General features: G+C 36.0%; 1 long non-coding RNA gene across 1 annotated transcript in view; it reads right to left on the bottom strand.

Moving 5' to 3' along the window:
* Nucleotides 1-4,795: 4,795 nt before the first annotated feature.
* The window catches only part of LOC145716779 (uncharacterized), a 46,276-nt gene continuing 28,809 nt past the window's right edge, over nt 4,796-22,262 (bottom strand). Inside the window, exon 3 of the long non-coding RNA XR_014139666.1 lies at nt 4,796-4,922. This is a non-coding gene — a long non-coding RNA (uncharacterized LOC145716779). The remainder of the gene's footprint in view (nt 4,923-22,262) is intronic.

Genomic DNA, 22,262 nt, shown 5'->3' with positions numbered 1-22,262 from the left:
ACAACATTCCCATCTCAGGATCCTTAAGTTAATGATATCTGCAAAGTTGTTGTTGCCATATAAGGTAATTTATTCATAGGTTTCAGGGATTAGGATATGGACATTTAATGAGGGGAGAAGGGTATTATTATGTCTGCCACAGATACTGATACAAACAAAGCAACTATAAAAGACATTCTTCAGGGGCGCCTGGGTGGCTCAGTTGGTTAAGCGACTGCCTTCAGCTCAGGTCATGATCCTGGAGTGCCAGGATCAAGTACCACATCGGGTTCCCTGCTCAGCTTCTGACCCTCTCTCCTCTCGTGTTCTCTCTCTCATTCTCAGATAAAAAAAAAAAAGAAAAAAGACATTTTTCACAGAACTGGGAAAATTTGACCATAGATTGGTATCATATATGGGAACAGTTATTAATTTTTTAAGGTATGATCATGGCATTGTGGCTATCACTGTAGGCCATCTTTGGGGATTGGAGACACTTACTGAATTATTTATAGGCTTAGATGATATGATATCTGGTATTTACATTAAAATTTGTTTTAAAAGAATAAGACAAATAAATGAAAGGCAAAATACTAAAATTATTAAGAGTTGGACTATGGTCACATAAGGTTCAGATTAATTTTTCCTCTACTATTGCATACACTTGAAAATGTCCACAATAAAAAGTTTTTCAAAAATCAAAGATAATTTAATATGTTTTTTTAAAAAAAGGAACCGAAAGGAAAGGGGAGAATCCTTGTCCACGTATCTTTGCATACCAGTGTGAACGTTTGGTAGAATAAATTTTTAGACATAGAATTGCACCTAAAACATTGTAACACTGCTTTACACATATACTAAGGTTGAACAGTTAAATGAACAGATGGTAGATGAGCCAGGTTTCTCACTGTCAAAGGTGAATATTGCAGATAAACAACAAGGAAAGATAGAATGAACCCTGTGGTAATGGATTAGAGTTGGAGACATTAATATGAACTCATATTTAACTTAATATTTATACAGGTATATACAGACCAATTATAGCTGTATGTGCATAAATATGTACACATATATATTTATCTCACTCTGAACACTGAGAGGTAACCACACCCCAGCAATAAAGAATAACCCAGGCATCCACATCTTGGTTTCTAAATACCATTTTCCAATAAAAGAAACCAGGGATACTTGGGGAAATGGCTGATTCTAGAATTGGGGTGGGAAAAGAAAATAAAAGATAAACTTGGATCTCTTGTAGTGTCAGAAAGGAAGCTCACACAAACAAACAAACAAAAAGATGGAGCATGTCAAGGAGACACAGAAGCCAACCAGAAAGAGCTCCCAGTGGCCAAAGCTGGAATGATTTGAGCACTAAAACAAATAACATAGTTGAATTATAATCCCAAATTATAAAACAAATATACATGAATCCATACTGATATGAATAAATGGTTGAACAAATAAATGAGAAGAGACAAGACATCCTTACTGTGGTATAAATTATTCCTCAATAAAGTTGAAAAAGAATGGGCTGCCTCGGTGGCCCAGTTGGTTAAGTGACTGCTTTGGCTCAGGTCATGATCCCAGGGTCCTGGGATGGAGCCCCACATTGGGGGGGGGGTCCCTGCTCACCAGGGGGCCTGCTTCTCCCTCTCCTTCTGCCTCTCCCCCTGCCTGTGCTCTCCTGCTCTCTCCCTGTCAAATAAATAAAATCTTTAAAAAAAAATTCTTTAAAAAAAAAGCTGAAAAGGAAAAAATATTTGTTGAGTCAATTTATCAGTGGTGTTTGCAATTTAAATAAACTCTTAAGAAATTTTGAATAAATTGTACTTGCAAATTTTAACTCCAGGCTGCTGGGCAAATAGAGTTTTTCCCTTTCTCCATCTCAAGAAGTTTCAGAGTACTATTTCCCATATATCTAGTAGGTAGACCTTTCTTTACCTGTCCCAAAAGGATATGCATTAAGAGTTTTGAAATTGGGGCGCCTGGGTGGCTCAGATGGTTAAGTGTCTGCCTTTGGCTCAGGTCATGATCTCAGGGTCCTGGGATCGAGCCCTGCATCGGGCTCCCTGCTTGGCATGGAGCCTGCTTCTCCCTCCCCCTCTACTGTTCCCCCTGCTTGTGCTCTCTCGCTCTCTCTGTCAAATAAATAAATAAAATCTTTAAATAAAAAAAAAAAGAGAGTTTTGAAATCAGTTGGCTCAAGTATAAATCATAGACCTATGTTTAAGCATAACTGTGAAGGAGAGATTATGCTTGAGTGGAGGTTCTATATTATGATTATGTTTTGCAAATTCACCTTAGCCATTGATATCAAAATCTCAAAATACTGAAATGTCTTGATTAACACTTTTTTTTTTAAGATTTTATTTATTTATTTGAGACAGAGAGAATGAGAGAGACAGAGAGCACATGAGAGGGGGGAGAGTCAGAGGGAGAAGCAGGCTCCCTGCTGAGCAGGGAGCCCGATGCAGGACTCGATCCCGGGACTCCGGGATCATGACCTGAGCCGAAGGCAGTCGCTTAACCAACTGAGCCACCCAGGCGCCCTAACACTTTCTTTAGGGCCAGAATCATGGCACCTCCTCATAAGTAAAATCTTAACATCTTCACATAATGCTGACTTCCATTGTACAGTCCATATGAACTATACACCACCATGTTTCAGAGAATTGCCATACGTAATATGAATACCAAACTCTGGTCTAAAATCTTCTATAGTATTATTAATTCCAAAATATAAAGCAAAATTGATTTTGAGATTGATTGCTAATTTCTACAAAACAGCTTTTTAAAACAAGTGAAGAAATGTGTACTCATTTTTAAAACAGTTACAACATTATACAAGAACTCTACAGATACTCAGAACAGAATAATGTGTTTCACAATTAAATTCAGATTAGTCACATTTGAAAAATTGGACATAAAAACAATACACACTATACGTGTGTTACATTCTTTAATCAACAAATTATTGAGCACACTGTGTTAAGCAAAATACTGCAATTAGAAAAAGTAAAGCAGATAGATTCTTTACTTCTTTTTCACTATGAAAATGAATAATTATTCACTATTTTCATATAAACTTTCCAACATTTACAATGGAAGGTGAAATTTTTAAAACTCTAGCCATGAAAGCAATAAGAATAATGAAATGCTAAAATATGCACTGTTTTATTGAAGTACACTTGAGTTACAGAACATGACAGAGAATGGGGATTATGCAAAAAATCTAGAGACATGAATGACAATAATAAATTGTTTAAAACTCCAAGTTACACTTTGATAAGTAATATCAATTACTATCTTTTGCACTGAAGAGATGAAGTCTTTAAGTAATTCTGCCCCCCCCATTTTCCCTTTTCAGCTATAGTTTATCCAGTGATCTGAGATTCATACCGTCCTCATTCTCTAGGGAATAACATGAAAGTGATTGTTTGAAAATAAAAGGAGGGATTGAAATCCTATACTTCAGAAGACAGAACCAGTTACCTGACATTCAATACCAATCCTCACTGTGTTAAGAATGTCAGTGTTTCACATGCCCCACTCAGGAAAACAGTTGTTTCAATACACGCTTCTGTGGCTTTATTCATTTCGGTTACACCTCAGGGAGTTTAATTTCATGCAAAGCTTTCAGAGAGTTCTTTCCAGTGACAGGATCAAATCTGTACCATAAGGCAGCAGTTGGAAGTTCAGGGAAAATGAAAGCAACCTGAACTGATCAGAACTTTGGCCTTGCCCTGGAGTTAGCCTTCAAGAACTGAGAAAGATGTAGTGTTGGCAACTCCTGAGATAATTTTTAAAATGTAAACATAATGGAATGAAAGATGATCTGGTTGAATTTGGGGCTTATATTATGGCTATAAAGGGAAATGGCAATGAGAAGTGAATGTCAGAGGTTTAACTAAACTGAACTGATTTCATGAAAGGCTTAAGAAACAGCCTGACTGGGAAAAGAGAGGCAAAACACCTGCACGACTAGTCCACACATGAACAATGCATTTATTTTCAAACAAAGAGCAGATAATACTCAAGCTTTGGAAGGGGAGATCTATTTTTCAGAGAAAGTATGGACACCTGAAAGAAACACAAGGGGCATTGTGTTTAGGAATGAAACATGTGATCTAGGGAAATGCCAGTTTATCCAAGCTTTGGCTGGGTTACTGCTTTGTTAAGAGAGAGGACATATTTTTGAAACAACTGTGATTAACTGAGGTTTAATGTGCCTTCTTGTAATTATCTATAATTTTAAAAGATTACATTGTAGCTTGTAAGCCTGGTTAAAGAACGAATCAGGTGATTTTTAATAAAATACAACACCACATGTGTTTTATTGTTTAGAATACAGAGGAAGTCTATGTTTTGCTATTTACAAAGAGTAATTTTGTTGATTCAATTCAGCTTCTCTGTCAGCACCTTTGTTTCTTTTTTTTTTTAAGTTTATTTATTTAAGTAATCTCTACACCCAATATGGGGCTTGAACTCATGACCCTAAGATCAAGAGTCACATGCTCTTCCAACTGAGCCAGCCAGGCTCCCCTCTACCTTTGTTTCTTAATATGGTCATATTGCCATCAGTTATTTAATATTTCTCAAAGTTTATGTAATCCTGCAAAGTGACTGAAAATCATTCTGTACAACTGGGATTTCAAGTAAGATAAACTGTCCCAATTTATCTTTAGTGGGTCTTCTTGCTCCATGTTCTCCTCAATTCAAAGGATAACACCTGAGTGAATTTTTCTTATACATTCTAGAACTCATAGACCCAAGAATTCGCTGAGTCACAAGTTAGCTCAAACAATGAACACAGATTGCTAGTATTGCTTTTTGAGTCTCATGGCATTTCTGAACAAGAGTGCATTCTCCTAGCAGTAGTCTTCTCTAACTGTGTGACTTCACACAAGTTTGATAGTTAGCTTCTCCACCCTTCTTTTCTCCATCTGTAAAAATGGGGAGCCAACTAAGGATTATTCTGAGTATTACATCTTATTGTTAGTGCTTATAAAAATTTACCAATACAGTTCCCCTTCTCTTTGATCGACATCGTTTCTCATATCCCACTCCTCTTTCTTCTGCATTTGGCTTTCTTCTGATTAAAGTACATCACTTAGTGTTCTTTCAGAAAGGATCTGTGTGTTTTGCTCTTAAATGATATTTCAGGTGGTTAATAACCTTCAAGTAAACAGTTTACCTCAGGTCTCAGAAGATATTATTTCACAGCTGTTTTCTGTTGATGCTGATGAGAAATCTTCCATCAGACTGTCATTCATTTGTAAGCAATCTATCTTTTCTCTCTCTAAGATTGGAGAGGGATAACTGGAATTAAAGTAATTTAAGTTTCCTATGTTGTTTACCCAGAGAATAGATATTGATTAGCTTTAGATCTGTTAAGAAATGTATACACTTTAAGAAAACCACTGAAATTATAGAATAAATAGCTATTAAACCAGTGGAGGGGGAGAGAATAAACAAAATTGATCAAATTAATTGAAGGAAAGTGAGAAAGGAGAAAAATCAGAGGAAAAAATGGAACAAATGGAAGTGCAAAATAAGATGATAAAATTAATTCTAAATATGTCAATAATCACTAAGTGACATACCTCACAAAATACAAAATAGAGGCTCCAAAACTGGCACTTTCTTAAATTCAGCTATATGCTTTCAACAAAAGATATTTAAAATGTTAGAGCACAAAAGAAAAAAAGGAGAGAGGGAAACAAGCCATAGGTGATTCTTAATGATAGAGAACAAACTGAGGGTTGATGGAAGGAGGTTGGCAGGGGATGGGTCAAATGGGTGAGGAGTATTAAATAGGGCTCTTGTGATGAGCACTGGTTGTTGTTTGTAAGTGATGAATCACTGAATTCTACTCCAGAAACCAATATTGCACTGTATGTCAACAAAATTTACATAACAAATAAAATGTTAGAGCACAGAAACATTGTAAGAGTAATATTATAGAAAAAGATATAATAGAGGTTTCTGAAAAGATGGTGGACTAGGAAGCACCAGGAATCTGTCTTCCCAAACTAGACAATAATTACACAGACAGAATCTGTCCAGTGTAACTATTTCAGAATTTTGCAGTCTATTGAAGGCTCACAACGTCCAGGGAAAGATCTGCAGTTAATATTGGCCAGTCTCAGCAACTAGCATAGCAGTAGCTACCTATCTCACATGCCCAGACATAGGGCAGGCACTGTGCACATGTTCTTGGAGCAGCTTGCACATAGCTTGTGGGAGCCAGAGTGAGCAAAAATGACCCTGTCCTCCAAATATTGGGATCTATGCTCTGATCACTGATTGCTAGTTCTGGGCACAGAGGTGCAAAGAGGTGGAGGAGACATTGCTGTTGCACCTCCCCACAGTGATGTAATCCCCTCCCCTTTTGGCTGTAGTGACTTTCAGGGGCCTAAAGAGCTGCCTTACCCCTTCATTTTTCTTTCTTTACCCTTTTGGAGTCAGACATGAAAGACTAGGACATTCAAAAACAGCAGCAAACACAGGGGAAGGGAAAAATGTGATTTTCAGAGTTGCCACATATTAGATTCAAATATCCAGTATTGAACAACAACAACAAAAAAATCACAAAGCATACAAAGAAACAGGAAAGTATGACCCATTCAAAGGAAAAAAATTAATCAACAGAAACTGTCCCTGAAAAAAACCTTATGGCAGACATACCAAAGACTTTAAAACAATTGTTTTAAAGATGCTCACAAAACTAAAGGAAGATGAAGATAAAGTCAAGAAAAAGATGTATGGGAGAAAATCAGAATATCAATACATAGAAAACCTAAAAAGAAACCAATAAGAAATTCTAGAGTTGAAAAGTACAATAATTGAAATGAAAAGTTCACTAGAGGGATTCAAAGGCAGTTTTGATCAGGCAGAGGAAAGAATCAGTGAACTTGAAGACAGGACAATGGAAATTATCAAGTCTGAACAGAAATTTTAAAAAAACTGAAGAAAAGTCAGCAGAGCCCAAAGGACCTCTGATACAAATCAAACAGACCAACATACATTTTAGAAGTCCCAGAAGGAGAAGAGAGAGAAAGGGGCAGAGAAAATATCATGAAAAACATGAATATAAACATCCAAGAAGCTCAACAAGCTTCAAGTAAGATGAACTCAAAGATATGCACGCTGAGACACATTATAGTCAAACTTTCAAAAGATAAAAACAAAGAGAGAATCATGAAAGCAGCAAGAGAGAAGTGAATCATCAAAAATGTAACCAGCAGGTTTCTCATCAGAAACTTTGGAGGGCATGTGACAGCAGGCTGCTATATTCAAAGTGCTAAAAGAAAAAAAATAAACTGTCAACCAAAAATCCCTTCTCTGGCAAAACTGCCCATCAAAAATGAGGGCAAAATTAAGATATCCCCAGATAAACAAAAACTGAGGAAGTCATTAAACCACTAGTCCTGCCCTGCAAGAAATGCTTAAGGGAGTTCTGCAAGGTGAAATAAAAGGATACCAGACAGTAACTTGAAACCACATGGAGAAATACAGATTTCAATAAAGGTAAGTACATAGGCAAATTTTAAAGCTAGTATTGTTGTAATGATTATTTGTAACTGCACTTTTAATTTTCTTTCTATTGAGCTTTTTTAAAAAGGGGGGGGCAGAGGAAGAGGGAGAGAGAAAATCTGCAGCCGACTCCGCACTGAGCATGGAGCCTAATGTGGGGCTCCATGCCAGGCTGCACACAAGGATCAATCCCACAACCTTGAGATCATGACCTGAGCAAAAACCAAGAGTCCAGCACTTAACCAACTGAGCTACCCAGGCGCCCCTACACTTTGAATATTCTACATGATTTAAAAGACATACATATAAAGGAAAAAAATAATTATTAGCCTAAAAGCTAGTATTATTGTAACTTTGGTTTACAACTCCAAGTCTTGTTTTCCTCAATTTAAGAGACTAATACATTTAAAATAATTAATAGTTTATGTTTTGGGGCACATAATGTATAATGACATCATTCTGTATATCAACAACTGAAAGGGGTGGGGACAGAGCTGTAACAGAGAAGTTGTATATTATTGAAGTTAAGCTGCTGTAAATTCAAAATACAGTGTTACAACTTAAGGATGTTAAATGTAATCCCCACGGTAACCACAAATAAAGAAGCTATAGAATATACACAAGAGCAAATGAGAAAAGAATTTAAACTAAACACAGAAGACAGTAATATAGGAAATGAGGGACAATAAAGCTATAAGATAGAAAACAAGTAGCAAAATGACAGATGTAAGCCCCTCCTTATCAAAAATTATTTTAAACGTGAATGGAGTAAACTCTCCAATCAAAAACAGAGATTAGAATGATGAATAAAAGCACACAATCCAAGTATATGTTATACAAAGACACAAATAGACTGAAAGTGAAGGGATGGAAAAAGATTCCACACAAGTAGTAACCAAAAGAGAGCAGAGGTATCTATACTAATATCAGACAAAATTAACTTTAAATCAAAAAAGTTTACAAAAGACCCCAAAAAGACATTATATATTAATAAAAGCTTTAATACAGCAAGAAGATATAATAATTATAAACATTTATGCACCTAATGACAGACCATCAAAATATATAAAACAAAAACTGACAAAATTAAAGGAAAAAAATAGTTCTACAATAATAGAGACTTCAATACCCTACTCACAATAATGGATAGAAAATCAGATCAAAGATAAGTTAAAAAAAAAAAATAGAAGGCTTAAACAACAATAGACTAACTAGATCTAACAGACCTATACAGAAAGTTCTAACCAACAACAGAACACATATTTTTCTCAAGTGCACATCGACATTTTCCAGGAGAGACTATATGATAGGCTACAAATTAAGTTTGTAGTAAAAAAATTTTTTAAAGATTTTATTTATTTATTTATTTGAGAGAGAGAGTGAGCAAGAGAGAGAGAGAAAGAGGGGCACCTCGGTGGCTCAGATGGTTAAGCGTTTGCCTTTGGCTCAGGTCATGATCCCAGGGTACTGGGATCAAGCCCTGCGTCTGGCTCCTGGCTCAGTGGGGAGCCTGCTACTCCCTCTCCCTCTGCCTCTCCCCCTGCTCAAGCTCTCTCTCTCTCTGTATCTCTGTGTCTCAAATGAATAAATAAAATCTTTAAAAAAAAAAAAGAGAGAGAGAGAGCATGAACAGGGGGAGGGGAAGTGAGAGAGAGAGAAGCAGACTCCCTGCTGCGCGGGGAGCCTGATGCAGGACTCGATCCCAAGACCCTGGGATCATGACCTGAGATGAAGGCAGATGTTAACCTACTGAGACACTCAGGTGCCCCAAGTCTCAATAGATTTTAAAAGACAGATGTCATAAAGTATCTTCTCTAGTCACAACAGTATGAAACTAGAAAGCAATAACAGAAGGAAAACTGGAAATTTCACAAAATTGTGGAAACTAAGCAACACACTTTCAAACAACCAATGAATCAAAAAATAAATTACAAGAATTAGAAAATACTTAGAGACAAATTCAAACAAAAACAATATACCAAATCTTATGGGTTGCAGGGAAGAGAGGTACAGAGGGGTAAATATATAGCTCTAAATGCTTATATTAAAAAACAAGAAAATCTCAAATCAACAACCAAGCTTCGTATCCAAAAATAATCTAGGAATAAATTCATCTAAGGAGGTAAAAGAACTATATATTGAAAACTGTAAGACATTGAAGAAGACACAAACAAATAGATATTCTGTGCTCATGGATTAGAAGAATTAAAATTGTTAAAATGCCCATATTAACCAAAGCAATCTACAGATTCAATGCAATCCCTACCAAAATTCCAATGACATTTTTCACAAAAATAGAACAAACAATCCTAAAATTTGTATGAAACCACAAAAGACTCTGAATAGTCAATGCAATCTTGAGAAAGAAGAAAAAAGCTGGAGGCATCATGCTTCCTGATTTCAAACTCTATTACAAACTCTATTACAAAGCTAGAGTAATCAAAACAGTATGATACTGGCATAAAGACAGACATATAGACCAATGGAACAGAATAGAGAGCCCAGAAATAAACTGGTGCATATATAGTTCATTAATTTATGACAAGTGCGTCAAGAATATACAATGGAGAAAGGACAATGTCTTCAATTAAGTGGTGCTGGGAAAACTGGACAGCCACATGCCAAAGAATGAAACTGGACCAGTATCTTACACTATAAACAAAAATTAACTCAAACTGGACTAAAGACTTAAATGGAAGATGTGAGACTATAAAACTCCTAAAAGGAAACATAGGCAGAAACCTCCTTGACATTAGTCTTGGCAATGACTTTTTGGATTTTACACCAAAGACAAAGGCAACAAAAGCAAAAATAAACAAATGGGACTACATCAAACTAAAAAGCTTCTGCACAGCAAAGGAAACCATCAACAAAGTGAAAAGGCAATTTACTGAATGGGAGAAAATATTTGCAAATCATATATCTGGTAAGGGGTTAATATCCAAAATATATAAAGAACTCATACAACACAATAGCAAAAAAAAATTTTTTTCAATGTAAAAATAGGCAGAGGATCTGAATAACATTTTCCCAATAACATTCATACAAATGTCCAACGGGTACATGAAAAGATGCTTAACATCACTAATCATCAGAGAAATGCATATCAAAAGCACAATGAGACATCATCTCACACCTGTTAAGAAGGGCTATTATCAAAAAGACAAGAGATAACAAGTGTTGATAGGGATGTGGGGAAAAAAAAGAGAACACTTGTGCACTGTTGGTGGGAATGTAAACTGGTGCAGCCCCTATGGAAAACAATATGGAGGTTCTTCAAAAACTAAAAATAGAACTACCATATGATCCAGCAATTCCACTTCTGAGTATTTATCTGAAGAAAATGAAAACTTTAGGGGTACCTGGGTGGCTCAATCAATTAAGCATCCGCCTTCAGCTCAGATCATGATCTCAGGGTCCCTGCTCAGCAGGGAGTCTGCTTCTCCCTCTCCCTCTGCCTCTTCCCCTGCTCATGCTCACTAGCGTTCTCTCTCTCTAAAATAAATAAATAAAATCTTAAAAAAAAAAAGAAAATGAAAACTTTAACTCAAAAAGATGTATTCACCTCCACGTTCACTGCAGCATTATTTACAATAGCCAAGATATGGAAACAACCTAAGTGTCCATCAATGGACGAAAGGATAAAGAAATTGTGGTACACATGTACAATGGAATATTATTCAGTTCATAAAAAGAATGAAATCTTGACATTTGTAACATTGATGGATCTTGAGGGCATTATGCTAAGTAAAATAAGTCAGACAGAGAAAGACAAAACCGTATGATCTCACTTATATGTGGAATCTAAAAACAAAACCCAAACCAAACCAAACAACTTAGATAATAGATACAGAAAGCAATTGGTGGTTGCCAGAGGTGGGACCACGGGTGGTGGTGAGTGAAATGGGTGAAAGGGGTCAAGTGGCACAAACTTCCAGGTATAAAATAAATAAGTCATAGGGATGTAATGTACAGCATGGTGACTATAGTTAATGATACCGTATTGCATATTTAAAAGTTGCTAAGAGAGTAAATCTGAAAAGACCTCATTGCAAGGAAAGAAATTTTGCAACTATATATGGTTATGGATGTTAACTAGACTTATTGTGGTGATCATTTTGCAATACATACAAATACTAAATCATTATTTTTTACACCTGAAACTAATATAGTGTTATATGTTAATTATACCTCATTTAAAAAAAAAAAGAGTGCCTGGCTCATAGTAGGTGCTCAATAAAATATTTGCTGAATGAACAAATGAAATAACAAATCTTAGCTCAGTGTACAAGTGTAAAGAATTGCTAAAACTATGAGAAAAATAATGTAAAGAACACTCTAATTTGTTTGACTTGCCTTCACACACTGCAGAATGTTTGCAGAGAACCATCTAGGAAGAGAAATATAATGAAACTCCAGATCCCCAACTTGATGCCAAAAAAAAGATTTAAAAAAAAATTAAAACAGGAGGGTTGCCTGGATGGCTCAGTCAGTCAAGCGTCCGACTCTTTGTTTCCATAAATCTTACACAATGGAATTAAATAAAAAATTAATTACAATAATATATCTAGAAGCCAAATTATTTCTAGATATTTGGAAATTAAAAAACACAATTCTATGTAATACTGAAGTCAAAGAAAAAATTCGTGAGAGAAATTATAAAATATTTCTGGTATGTGTCCCTTGACACTCCTCTATGGCCTTTTCAGGGTCAGGGAAAGAATGAAGACAAAAGCTGATGAGGATCTAACCTAAATTTAGTCTCTTCCATTCTTTTAACTTTTTATTTTGAAATAATTATAGATTCACACAAAGTACAGAGATGTCTCACATACCCTTCACTTCAGTTTCCCTCAACAGTTACATCTTATAATTGTAGTTACTCAAAATCAAGAAATCTTAAAACCAGGATATTGACATTTTCATTTTCTGTCCATTTGGTCACATTTCTGCATTCACAGAACCATCACCACAATTCAGATACAGAACTATCACCACAAAAATCTCTCTTCATAGTCACACCCTCCTCCACCATCCCTAAACTCTGGCAACCACTAATTTTTCTCCATATCTATAATTCTGTCATCTCTGGAATGCTATATAAATGAAATTATACAGTATGTGGCCTTTTTAAGATTGATGTTTTTCACTCAGCACACTACCCTTGAAATTCAACCAAATTATTGCATTTATCAATAGTTGGTTCCTTTTTATTGCTAAGTAGTATTCCCTGGTATGGATATGCCACCATTTGCTTAGCTAATCACCTAATGTAGGACATTTTGGTTGTTTTAAAGTTTGGAGCTATTATAAATAAAGATACCATGAACATTTATGTCAAGGGTTTCTTTTGTGAACATAAATTTTCATTTATCTGGTATAAATGCCAGGAGTCACTGCTAGATTATATGTTAAATATATGTTTAGTTTTTTAAGAAACTTCCAAAATATTTTCCAGAGTGGTCATACAATTTTATATTCCCACCCACAATGTATGAGAGATACAGTTTCTTCCTATCCTCACCAGTATTTGGTATTTAAAAATATGTAAAATATATATATTTATATAAAATATAAATTAAAAAATAGTGATTTTTTTTATTTTAGCTATTATATTAGGTGTGTTAGGAATATCTCATTGTAGTCCTCATTTACATTTCCTTAATAGCTAGTGATATTGAACGTTTTTTTCATGCACTAATTTGCCATCTATATAACCTCTTCAGTGAATGGAAGAGTTGCCTTGGGAAAAGATCATGTGGAATAGGAGATATTGTTGTCTCCATTTTTAGAAAACAGAGTGTGGTACAGGCTAATTGGAAAAAGTGGGTCTTGAGCTGAGCAGAATTTGGACAGGCAAGGAGCAAAGGAAGGCATGTCGAGTGTATAGTGTTATATGTACTCTGCCATTGCAAAATTGGTAATTTCCCATATCTTTTCAATCTCCCCCTTTTTTCTTCTTCTTCTTTGCAGCCCTGCACATCAAACTGTCTCCTTTCTCCTTCTTTAAGAAGCAAAGTGTTATGGGGCGCCTGGGTGGCTCAGTTGGTTAAGCGACTGCCTTCGGCTCAGGTCATGATCCTGGAGTCCCGGGATCGAGTCCCGCATCGGGCTCCCTGCTCGGCGGGGAGTCTGCTTCTCCCTCTGACCCTCCTCCCTCTCATGCTCTCTGTCTCTCATTCTCTCTCTCTCAAATAAATAAATAAAATATTTAAAAAAAAAAAAAAAGAAGCAAAGTGTTACTTCCTTAACTTCTCCCAATCTCTTCCAACATCAGTTCAGAAAAAACAAAAGGATCCTTTTAATGTGGGGAGGATATAAGTTCCATGTAATATGCATGGTCATATGAGGGAAAAGGAGCTTTAAAATGAAAAGAAAAAAAGGGAACCCTAATTTTCCACTGGATTTCAGTATATAGAAATTTATTTCTGTCTTTGTGTGCTCAATTAAGTGTATTACGAATTACTAATCTAACCTTCACATGATGGCTTTAAAATGCAAAGAAAAGGCAAACTGAAGGTAACACTGACAAAGCAAGTGCAACACAAAACATCAAAAAGCAGCCCAATCTCATCTTCATCAGCCTATCTTCATTTAAAAACAGTAACAGTATAATCAAATCTGCCAAGAAGCCAGCCAAAATAATTCTAAGTTACTTCTTAAATTATTTAAAGTAATTGCACAAAGCTTTCTTAATAAAGTCCTTTTACTAAAAAGAAAAAGGTAATTGTAATTATCATTAACAAAGAACTTTATTATGCACTAATATGCTACTAGTAATAGAGGTACCTATATATAATTTATCCATAACTAAAATCAACAGTCAGAAATGCTTGAACACGACTGGGCAAAAGCAGGGGTAGTGCAGTTCTTTCCACCTCTCTCACTTTACCTAACCCCCAGGTTAGACTGCTTGTGTGGTGGTCAGGCTGCTGGTTTGAACTTCTACCCAGACTTCTGGAATTCCTAGTGTCTCTGTTCCTTCTTCCCCCAGATACAGGTGCCTGGAAGAAATCCGGCTCTGCGTACCAACTGAACGACTTGAGCCTGTTTTTATTTGCCTCAATTCTGGATAGATTGCCTGAGTTTGCATCTCACATTCTAGTCCCTCATCTCCACCTCCAAATCTGGTACTAGAGTCAATCTTCTAAATTAAATATGCTTCTTTTTTTCTTTTTTATCTTTATCTCTCCCTGGTACCCAAGAAAGAGCCTGGCAGCCTGTGTGACTGGGACAGAACTAAGAACAAGGCAAAGAATGCCAACACCTACAGTTCTAGTGAGTCATTTACAATAACTTGCTCTGAGTATAATGTTCTTAAAATCCAAAGTTAAGAATAAATTTTATTTATAGATTATTAAATAATAATAATAATGTAGTACTTAATGGAAATATCAAGAACCAACTATCAAGTACGAAGTGCCTCTCCAACATAAAGATACATTTACAGTGATACTTTCTGAGTCCCATACTCCATTGGTCTATAAGTTCCTTCAAGACAAGGACCATGCCTCAGTGTATCTTTGTTTCCCCAGGCCTAGCACTGAACATAATAATTAGCATTATTTTTAACATTGTTTTTTAAACATTTACTATGTGCCAAGTTCTTGCTAAGCACATTGCAAATATTATCCCATTCAATTCTTCAAATAATCTTATTATCCCTCTTTACAGATGAAGAAACTAAGCTCAGAAGCCTAGTAAATTACCCAAGAATTTACAACTAGTACATGGTTGAACGGGGTTTTGAATTCAGGCCTTTCTCATTCTGAAACCCAAACTCCTAACAATTATACTATAATGCCCAGGAGAAAAAGAATTGGAGGGATAAGAAAAGAAGCTTGCCACTGCCCTCCAACCAGAAGTAGACATGTTGTTACTTATAAAATGTGACCTCCAGCCATGTTTCCAGCTAATTACAACTTCTCTGGCATTAAAGACAGTAGTCATGACACTCTCAGACACAGGATATTTCCTTCTAACCTGTGTCACAGAAAAAAATAAATTGTAGTGACACAGGAAAAAGTGAAAAAAAGAAATATGAAATATAAACTTTTATAAAGGTGGCTGAGGTTACTTTTCCTTGGTGAGTTTAGTTATTATTGCAGCACATAAAATGAAGCTGTTTGCAACAGCTTCTTATGACTTAATTGTCATAAGAGACTCTTAATTGTCATAAGAGAATTGTCAAATGAGAATTGCCAAATCTCTTAATTTGGCACAAGGTAGCAATTTAAAGGAAAAAAGTATGGGTGGAAAAAAAATCACTGCTTACAGCAGCACTCAGAACCAAAGAATGATGCAATTTTCATTGCATGTCTCCTCAAGTTGGAGAATTCATTAGTACCTATATAGTACTTAGGTAATTTCAGACAAAGCAAGATGCAATATTTAACCATAAATTCATTTTGCTTTGTAGTTCTATGACTTCATATTGGATGTTTAAGCACACCAATTACTTCCACATTAAATATAGATATAAAATACCCATTTCAAGTTCTTTTTCTTTCAAGTCTTTTCAATAATAAAGTTTTCTAAGTCATAAATTCTCAAGGGTTTATTCTACTACTGGTTAGTTTTAGGCAGAAAAATTGGAAAATATACCAGATTGCTCTTTTCTATTCAATTCTAAATAGTTTTTACACCAATTTTATAATGGTAAATATTGTTTAAGGTAACTGATCAGCTCTTGTTCTCACTTCCCTGGAAACTGCCTCTGGTCAACAAGGATGGGCTCCATCAGCCTGAAATGTGCTAAAGAACCTGACCTTGGCCAAAACTGAGTGCTCAGGGACGGATATATATAATCTAACCTCTGTCAGTCTGATTCTCCCTCCTGGGGATTTAGAATTGAAACCCAATTCTAATCAGCTAATCTGCTTGCTTAAACTGAGCTGCTACAGGGAGGACTTTCTCTCCCCCTAAACACTAAGAAGCAAAAGTAACCAAGGTAAAAATTACATTGTCTTAGTGACAAAAATTACATTGTCTTAATGACAAATCTTAATGCAGTCTACCAGTTGAATTATAGGCATACCTCACGGATGCTGGAGGTTTGGCTCTAGACCACCACAAGAAATCCAGTATCACCATCAAGCAGATGAAATAACTTTTTTGGTTTCCCAGTGCATATAAAAGTTATATTTACACTATACTGTAGTCTAAGTGTGCTACAGTATCATGTTTTAAAAAAAACAAGGTATATACCTAACTTGAAAATACTTTATTACTAAAAAATGCTAACCATCATCTGAGCTTTCACCAAGTTAACTTTTTGCTGGTGAAAGGTCTTGCCTCCATGTTGATGGCTCCTGACTGATCAGGGTGGTTGCTGCTGAAGGTTGGGGTGGCTGTGGCAATTTCTTAAAATAAAACAACAATGAAGTAATGAAGTTTACCTCATTGAGAAAAAGAGCCTGGCACCTTTCATGAATGATTTCTCTGCAGCATGCAATGCTCTTTGTATAGCATTCTGCCCACAGTAGAACTTCTCAGGCTTTATTCATCTTATAACTGAAAGTTCATGCCCTTTTCCCAGCCTCTTCTATTTCCCCAATCACCCAGTTCCCCAGCAACTACCATTCTACTCTTTTTTTCTGTGTTTGGTTTTTTTGAGTCCACATATAAGTAATAAAGACAGTATTTGTCTTTGTCTGGCTTATTTCACTTAGCATACTGTTCTCCAGGTTCACCCATGTTGTCACAAATGGCAGAATTTTCTTCTTTCTCATGGCTGAATAATACATACATACATAAATAATATATAATATACAATGGAATACTATATATAATATATATTATATTTATATGATTATTAATAAGATATATCACATTTTCTTTATCCATCAATGGACACTTTGGTTGTTGCCATATCTTGGCTATTGTGAATATGCTGCAATGAACACAGGAGTACTGATATCTGTTTAAGATATGATTTGTTTTCCTTTTGATACACTCCCAGAAATGAGATTGCTGGATCATATAGTAGTTCTAATTCTAGTTTCTTGAGGAACTTCCATACTATTTTTCATTCTGGTTGTAGCATTTTGCATTCCCACCAACAGTGTATGAGAGTTTCCTCTTCTCCACATCCACACCAGTTTTTGTTATCTGTTGTCTTCTTGGGGCGGTGGGCAGAGGGAGAGAGAGAACGTTAGGTAGGCTCCACACCCAGCACAGAGCCCAAAGCAGGGCTCAAACTCACAACCCTGAGATCATGACCTGAGCCTAAATCAAGAGTCAGACGCCTAACCCACTGAGCCACACAGGCACCCCTCTCTTGTCTTTTCAATAATAGCCACACTAACGGGTTGTGGGGTGGTATTTCATTATGGTGTTGATTTGCATTTCCCTGATAATTAGTGATGTTAAGCTCCTTTTTATGTACCTATTGGCCATTTGTATGTCTCTTTGGGAAAAATGTCTTTTCAAGTCCTTTGCCCATATTTATGTTTTATGTTTCTGTTTTTGCTACAAGTTGTATGAGTTCCTTGTATATTTAGGGTACTAGTCACTTAGCGGATATGCGGTTTGCAAATATTTTCTTCCATTCAGTAGTTTGTCTTTACGTTTTGTTGATGGTTTCCTTTGCTGTGCAGAAACTTTTTAGTTTGGTGTAGTCCCACTTGTTTATTTTTGCTTTTGTTTCCTTTGCTTTTGGTATTGAATCCAAAAAAAATCATTGCCAAGATCAATGTCAATGAGCTTTCCCCCTGTTTTTTCTTCCAGGAGTTTTACAGTTTGAGCCCTTACATTCTTCAATCCATTTTGAGGTAATTTTTGTTTATGGTATAAGATAGCGGTCTAGCTTCATTCTTTTGCATGGGGCTGTCCAGTTTTCCCAACACTATTTATTGAAGAGACTATGCTTTCCCCATTGTAAGTTCTTGGCTCCTGTGTCATAAATTAATTGATCATATATGTGTGGATTTATTTCTGGGCTCTGTATTCTGTTCCATTGATTTATATGAGTGTTTTTATGCCAATACCATACTGTTCTGATTACTATACTTTGCAATATCATTTGAAATCAGTGAGCAGATGCCTCCAGCTTTGTTCTTTCTCACAATTGCTTTGGCTACTCAGGGTCTTTTGTAGTTTCATAGAAATTTTTATAATTGTTTGTTCTATTTCTGTGAAAAATGTCATTGCAATTTTGATAGGGATTACATTGAATCTGTAGATTGCTTTGGCTGGTGTGAACATTTTAATAATATTCCAATGTACAAGCACAGAATATCTTTCCAGTTTCTTTCATCAGTGTTTCATAGTTGACCTCCTTGGGTAAATTATTCCTGAGTATTTTATTCTTTTTGATGAGACTGTTTTCTTAATTTCACTTTCTGTTAGTTAGCTGTTAGTGTATAGAAACACCACTGATTTTTTTATATTGATTTTGTATTCTGAAACTTTACTGAATTCATTTATTAGTTCTAACAGTTTTTTGGTGGAGTCCTTAGGGTTTTCTGTATGTAATATCATGTCATCTGCAAACTGAGACGATTTTACTTCTTGCCTTTTTATTTTGATGCTTTTAATTTCTTTTTTCTTGCCTACTTGCTCTGGCTAGGACTTCCAGTACTATGTTAAATAAAAGTGGTAAGAATGGGCATCTTTGTCTTGCTCCTGATCTTAGAAGACAAACTTTTAGCTCTTCACTATAGAGTATTATTAGCTGTGGGTTTGTCATATATGGCCTTTACACTCCTTCCTTACCCAACTTGATGAAATTTTTTATCATAAAAGGATGTTGAATTTTGTCAAATGCTTTTTCTGCATCTATTTAGATGATCATATGATTTTTATCCTTCATTTTGTTAATATGGTGTATCACATTTATTGGTTTGCATATGTTGAACCATCCTTTCATCCCAGGAATAAATCCCACTTGATCAAGGTGTGTGTTTCTTTTAATGTACTGTTGGATTTGGTTTGCTAATATTTTATCGAGAATTTTTGCATCTATGTTCATCAGAGATACTGGCCTATAATCTTTTCTTATAGTGTCTTTTCTGGCTTTGGTATCAGGGTAATCTGGCTTCATAAGATGTGTTTGGAAGTATTCCCTCCTCTTCAATCTTTTAGAAGAGCTGAAGAAGGATTGGTATTAATTTTCCTTCAGTGTCTGGTAGAATTCACCAGTGAAATCATATCATCATGGGCTTTTCTTTTTTGAGAGGTTTTTGATTACTGATTCAACTTCCTTACTAGTGATTTGTCTGTTCAGATTTTCTCTTTCTTTGTGCTTCAATATTGATAGGTTGTATGTTTCTCAGAACTTATCCATTTCTTCTAGGTTATCTGTTGTGTTAGATTATAATTGTTCACATTATCACATTATGATCATTAGTAATTGTTATCAGTTTTATTTTTTTTATTTTTTTAAAGATTTTATTTATTTATTTGACAGAGAGAGACATAGTGAGAGAGGGAATACAAGCAGGGGGAGTGGGAGAAGGAGAAGTAGGCTTCCTGCTGAGCAGGGAGCCTGATGTGGGACTGGATCCCAGGACCCTGGGATCATGACCTGAGCTGAAGGCAGACGCTTAATGACTGAGCCACCCAGGCGCCCTGATTGTTATCAGTTTTAATGTCTCCTCTTTCATTTCTGATTTTATTTGAGTCTGTTCTTTTTTTCTTAGTCTAACTAAAGGTTTGTCAATTTTTTTTTATCTTTCAAAAAAACCAACTCATAGTTTCACTGATATTTTCCACTGTCTTTTTAGTTATTTTATTTCATTTATTTCTGCCCCAATTATTATTTCCTTTCTTCTATTAATTCTGGACTTAGTTTGTTCTTTTTCTAGTTGCTTGAGATGTAAAGTTACATTGTTTATTTAAGATCTTTCTTTTTTCTTGGGGCATCTGGCTGGCTCAGTCAGTAGAGCATCTGACTGCTGATCTCTGGATCATGAGTTCAAGCTCCACATTGGGCACAAAGCCTACTTGAAAAAAATCTTTCTTGGGGTGCCTGGGTGGCTCAGTCGTTAAGTGTCTGCCTTCGGCTCAGGTCATGATCCTGGGGTCCTGGGATCGAGCCCCACATCGGGCTCCCTGCTCCGCGGGAAGCCTGTTTCTCCCTCTCCCACTCCCCCTGCTTGTGTTCCCTCTCTCGCTGTGTCTCTCTCTGTCAAATAAATAAATAAAATCTTTTAAAAAAAAAAATCTTTCTTTTTTCTTAAGGTAGGCATTTATCATTGTAAAATTCCCCCCTTAGAACTGCTCTTGCTGTACCCCATAAGTTTTGATATGCTATGTTTCCATTTTCATTTGTTTCATGATTTTTTAATTTCCCTTTTGATCTCTTCTTTGATCCACCGATTGTTCAGGAATGTGTTATTAAATTTCCACACATTTGCGAATTTTTTCATGATAACTAGTTTCATACCAGTGTAGTCAGAAAAGATATTTGGTATGACTTCAGTCCTCTTACATTTGCTAAGGCTTCTTGGAGAATGTTCTATGTACACTTGAGAATAATGTGTATTCTGCTGCTGGATGGAATGTCTTGTGGTCCATCTAGTCAAATATGAATTGAATGTTCTGTGTATGTCTATTAGGTCCATCTAATCAAATATGTAGATTTAGCCCAATGTTCCTTATTGATTTCCGTCCAGATGGCCTATCAATTGTTGAAAGCAAGATAACGAAATCCCCTACTATTTCTTTCATCAATGAGAAATGTTACTGAGAGTGGGATTGAGGTTTAAGGAAAGCAAACCATAAAATGACAAATCTGAAAAGAACCATAGAGAGTGTCTAGCCCATAGCCCCCATTTTATAGACAGGGAAACTAATGCTTAGAGAAAAAAAGAAATTTTTCCAGATCATCAAGTCAAATACAGTTTGGTTCAAATTCATGCAACATGTATTTACTGAATGCTCACTCTATGTAAGGCATACCCTATGCTAGGTATTGGAGGTACAATGTAAAACAAGGGAGACATAGCCTCTGACTTCATTTTGTTTTTTTTAATTGAAATATAATTGGGGGCACCTGGGTTCTCGGTTGGTTGAGTGTCCGACTCCTGATTTCAGCTCAGATCACGATCTCAGGGTCATGGGATGGAGCCTCATGTTGGGCTCCATGCTCAATGGGGAGTCTGCTTCTCTCTTTCTCCCTCTCCCTCTGCCCCTCCTTCCACTCACACTCTCTCTAAAATAAGTACCTCTTAAAGTAAATCTTAAATATATATACATATATATATATATACACACACACATATATGTATTATTGACATATAACATTTTATGAGTTTCAGGTGCACAACATGATGATTTGATATATGTATATATTGCAAAATGATCATCACTATAAGTCTAGTTAACATCCATGCCCATACATAGTTACAATTTTCTTGTGATGAGAACTTTTAAGATATACTCTCTAACACTTTTTTTTAAGATTTCATTTATTTATTTGACAGAGAGAGTGCGCACAAGTGCGGCAGGCAGAAGGAGAGGGAACAGGCTCCCCGCTGAGCAGGGAGACTGATGTGGGGTTCATTCCCAGCATGACTTGAGCCAAAAGCAATTGCTTAACCGACTGAGCCACCCAGGCACCCCAAATCACTAACACTTTAAAACTTTCAAATAGGGGGCGGAGCAAGATGGCGGAGGACTAGGAGACCTGGATTTCGTCTCCTCTCAGGAATTCAGCTGGATAGGGATCAAACCATTCTGAACACCTACAAACCCAACAGGAGATCAAAGAAAGGAATAGCAACAACTCTCTGAACAGAAAAGTG

The sequence above is a fragment of the Leptonychotes weddellii genome, chromosome 13 (assembly GCF_054177405.1).
Source record: "Leptonychotes weddellii isolate Sample4059 chromosome 13, ASM5417740v2, whole genome shotgun sequence".
In the NCBI taxonomy this organism is placed as follows: Eukaryota; Metazoa; Chordata; class Mammalia; order Carnivora; family Phocidae; genus Leptonychotes; species Leptonychotes weddellii.
The sequence above is the reverse complement of the archived record's forward strand: the minus strand, read 5'-3'. Positions and strand labels throughout refer to the sequence as shown.